Raw genomic sequence first — 4,905 nt, 5'->3', positions numbered from 1 at the left:
ACTATCTTCCCTCATCAGTTTTTTCAGTGGTTCAAAATCAATATGTGATGAAAAGTTAGTCTGTCCTATTTACTTTTCCGACAACGGATCATACATCTGTACCTCACCAAGAATCACTATTTTTGATCATTGTGCCAATGATGTATTGTTAGTTTGCCAATCGAATCGCATGATTTGTTGTTTCCAAGAGTTCCAACTGCAGTGCCCCTCCAAACTCCCGCCTTGTATTTCCAAAATTAGCACTCTCCTCTCTGCTGGCTCTAAAGTCCCACTAGATCTACGGTGGCAGCTGACCTTGGTGGCCGCGGGGTACCTCAGCGGCAGCGGCAAGCTCCACGGGCAGCGGGCAACAAGGTGCGGCATGGTCGGTGGCATTCTTGAGGAACATCTCAGCGTCCTTGCAACGGCTGCACCAATACTTACGTAGCTGAGCAGTTGAGCGAGGATGTCGTGCAAGCACCGGTTGTCCCGTCCAACCATGCGCCACTACATCTTTAAACTCCACAAGTGAGAATCTCATTTCTTTTCTCTGTAGTCCCCTCCAATTTTCTAGATCTACATCTGCTTCACTAGAGAGCACTCTTCTCAAGTTTATTTTTGTCTGGAGCAGAGCCTAGTTACGCCTAGATGTGGCCACGGCCCCTATGCCACTGGAGTATTTCTTTAGCGAAAAGTAATTTCTCAGTGTATTGTGTTAGATTTGAGATCCTTCTCTTACCTGACCACTCTAGATCTATCTGCAAGGCTAACATCTGCATTTCTATAGTCATAGTACATTATGTTCCTTATATCTAAGACAACTAATCAAATACTTATTATGCAGGACCTAGTATCACGTTCCTACATTGCTGAAATTCAATCACATATCATGGTATGTAAATAAACAAGTGATTATCCTGCTCCTGTATTCTTTACTTTATTTAGTTGCTTTATTTAAGATTGAAGTTTGAGTTCTACTCCTTTCATTTGTAGGCTGAAATATTGAAAACAATTCTTGGTGTTGCAGTACCAAATTTTGATCCTCATGATTTGCAGTCAAGTCCCTTCCTTGATTATGTGGCCGTGCAGCCAGCCTCAGCTACAAGCTCAAGATATGAAGTTTCTTTGGGAGGGCTACAAGAAGCTGAACTAAGACAACAAGTTGTTGAACAGGAGCAAATGTTGAGCGACTTGAAGAGGAAGGCACAAGCTTCAGATGCAGCAATGAAAATGTAGTCTGAGGAGATTGAGAGTTTGAAGAAAGTAGTAAGAGAAACTAAGTACCTCCTTTGTCAATTGCTAAACTTCAAAGGGTAAGGTCAATGTATTTGTTAGGCATATGCTCATGTCCTCCCAGCTGCTTGTGCTGGTTTGTGAGTATTGTGGTTTGTGCTCAATGTGTTTCTAGGCCAGCTTTGCTCTTGGTCAGAGAAATATCATGTGTAGTGGTTTGTGATCTCTTCTGGACAATATGCTTGTGCTTGTTTTTTGATCATGAATAATAACGTGTGAAGTGTGATAAGAAACATTTATTTGTATGTGTGGTATGTAAAGATTAATTGTGCTATCAATTACCGAATTAATTTGTATGTAATATTAAATTAGATTATATTTTAATTAAGCGCTACTTGGGCTACACCCGAAAATAACTGGGCCCAAAATTTCGTGGGCTCACCCCCTCGGCCCACTATTTTGTGGGCCTAAACAAAGTTATGACATAAGAAATTGTTCGGCTAAATCCATTAAAAATTGGACCTAAACAAAGTTATGATGTCAACATATGTTGCGCTTGATCCAACAAGAATTGGGCCTAAACCAAGTTATAACGTCAACAATTATTGGGCTCGGTCCAAGAAGAATTGGGCCTAAATCAATCTATGACGACAGCAATTATTGGGCTCGGCACAACAAGTTGGGTCTAAATCAATCTATGACGACAGCAATTATTGGGCTTGGTCCAACAGGAACCAGGCCTAATTCAATCTATGACGAAACAGTTTGTGCCACATCAGACTGTGGTCTGACATGGCATGCCAGTTTATGACGACATGTGAGATAAATTTTCATTCGTCATTATCTTAGTGACGCTCCGAAATAAGGAACGTCACTAGTCACGGTTTATGACGCTCAGCTAATGAAAGGGTTTTCGTCACTCCCGCGTTATAAATCACGGTTTATGATGCAAAAAATACGTTTATGACATTTTTTGATTCGTCACTAGCCGGGACATTTCTTGTAGTGGATATTCGGGATTTTACTTGGGCATTATAATGGCTAGGTTGGGTCAGGGTTTGAGGCTTTAGTCGGGCAGCATCCCGACTAGGTTTTGAAATAGACTCTAGATATGATTTGGGTGCTGAGTGGTGGAAGTAGATTTCAAAGCTAGGAAACTTGGCTTAAAAGCTCGAGAGCTTGCTCGACGAACACCACTTCGACCTGACCTAGAGGATAGTCATATAGCGATAGGTGGAACCAAGCAAGATCAAGTGGAATAGAAAGCTAGAGAACTTGCTCAACGCACTATCTTCGACATGGCCCGGTGCTAGACTATCTTCTACGTGGCCCGGAACCGAGCAAGGTGAGGCAGCGAGGAGGGCTTAGGGTGCATTTGGTTGGGTTGTGGCTTTTAAAAAAGCTGCTGTGAGCGGTGGGCTATGGAAAAGCAGCTGTGAGAAAGCAGATGTGGGAAAAGTATAAGACCGTTTGGTTAGAGCAACTGTGAAACTGTAGGCTGTGTAAAAAATACCTGTAATGCCTAAATACCTGTAATGCCTAAATACGTGTAATGCCTCTAAAGATATGTGGGTGTATTTATATGCAAATTGCTCGTAATCAAATAACGTGTTCACTAATTCGCATGTAAATGACTATTTTAGAAAAGGAAAAAAATAAATCTATATGTTCTTCATCCATCAAAGTGATTGGTCCACGTAAATAGAATAATATCCATCAAAAGATTTATACAATACCATCCCTTAACATTACCGTGCTCCTCTCGCACTAACCATCAAAGTGAGAGCTACATAGAATTATATTAACAACAAGGGTCTTTTCCATAGCCTTTTCCTTGTATCTGTTCTAGCATGAAAATATGGATCTTTGAACATAAATACTTGACAAGTAAGATTAACTGAAGTGAAGCAGCCATTTGTATCTGACAGCAAAACAAGTACCTCTGCTCCGATAGTACATAGGCATTTTTTCGAGAAAATAGTAGAGGGATTTTTAGATTTTTATGTTATTGCCTCCAAAATTCCCATGTATCCTGGCACCCGCAGATAGAGTTTATCAGAAGTTTGTGACAGCTTGCAAATTGTAATGGAAATGGCAACAGATGCCCCTTTGGAGAAAAATCAACCAGTCACCAGCAAAATTTCTGACATCTCAACTGCAGTTAGATTTCTTTGCAACTAGCGAATCCCATTTTACCGAAATTAGATGGGATGAAAAGGAATTAACGGTTGTGTAGATTATTACACAAGAATTGCTCTTCAGATTGGAATCGACAGCTTGGGCAAACCAAGAGATGATTGCAGTTTACAGAGTATGGACGAGTACCTGGAGGTGATTACGCCGGCAACGGCGAGCCATCAAATCGAACCTTGCCGGGGAGATCAGCAAATCGAGCTCCTCTCACGTCATCGGATTGAACTCCTCCGCCCTCGGACAGAGTCCACCCTGCCTGAATCGAGTTATCTCGCTCATCCCGTCCCTATCTTCCGCCGGCGCCGCCACCGTACGCCGGCCCGGGCTGCATTCTCCACTCCGAGTTGATGCTTCACTCCGTTGGTCTTTGCTGCTACCCCCGACGGAGATGAGCGCGGATGCTTTGCGACGGGGCTAGCGGAGGGGGACCGGACTGCGCCTGTCGGAGAAAATAGAACGGGGGAGCAGAATGAACGGGTACCCTCCTAACCTATCTGGTTAGTAATTTTTTATCCTAAAAGTATTTGAAAATAGAGGAAAAGGTGGTTTTGATTTTATACTAAAGAAAAACAGTTTTTAGCAAAAGTACCTATGACTTTTAAATTTTTTGGTTGGATTTTAACTTTTGCAAAGGCAAAAATAAGTTGGAAAATTCAACCAAAAGCAGTTACACCCTAACTAGCAGCGCTTCGGTGCGCTGCGATGCGAGCTCTACCTGTGTGCCGAGAACCAGCAGCGCTGGCTGCTATTTATAGGCGCGGGAGGCGGTTCGCAACAGCGCTAACGGGCAGCACGGCGCGGGCAGCGATTGGATGAGAACGAGCTGTTAAAAATGGTTTCTGACATCAGTCTGGAGTAACGCTCAAGTTATCCAGACCCCCGGAGAACGGTAATAAACTCTTTTCGTTGATTAATCTATGCATGCTGTGGGACCTACCTCTAACGCATTTCACTGACAGTCAGGCCCACGAATACTCCAACCAGTTCACACATGCCCGTATTTCCCAAATTAGAAGTGGCAAAGTTTGCATTTTGTCATAAATGCGTAAGTGTAGCATTTCGTTTGTATTTGTGAATTATTGTCCAAACATTGACTAATTAGGCTCAAAAGATTCGTCTCGCAAAGTCCAACAAAACTGTGCAATTAGTTTTTGATTTCGTCTACATTTAGTACTCCATGCATGTACCGCAAATTTGATGTGACGAGGAATCTTCTTTTTACATAGTATCAAAGTTGGAATTTTTGGGAACAGGCCTGCAGCGAGCAAGGTTTGCACTAACCAATTACGCACCCTTCAGGAGTATCATAATTTATACATTCACGCATTCAGATCACACACATGCGCATGTTAGCTGAACCGCATCACTCAGGGGGTGTTTGGGAGGAGCTGGTTAAACTTTAGCCCTGTCACATCGGATGTTCGGATACTAATTAGGAGGACTAAACATAAGCTAATTACAAAACTAATTGCAGAACCCCTAGGCTAAATCGCGAGACGA

Source organism: Setaria italica, chromosome III (genome assembly GCF_000263155.2).
Source record: "Setaria italica strain Yugu1 chromosome III, Setaria_italica_v2.0, whole genome shotgun sequence".
Classification (NCBI taxonomy): Eukaryota; Viridiplantae; Streptophyta; class Magnoliopsida; order Poales; family Poaceae; genus Setaria; species Setaria italica.
The sequence above is the reverse complement of the archived record's forward strand: the minus strand, read 5'-3'. Positions refer to the sequence as shown.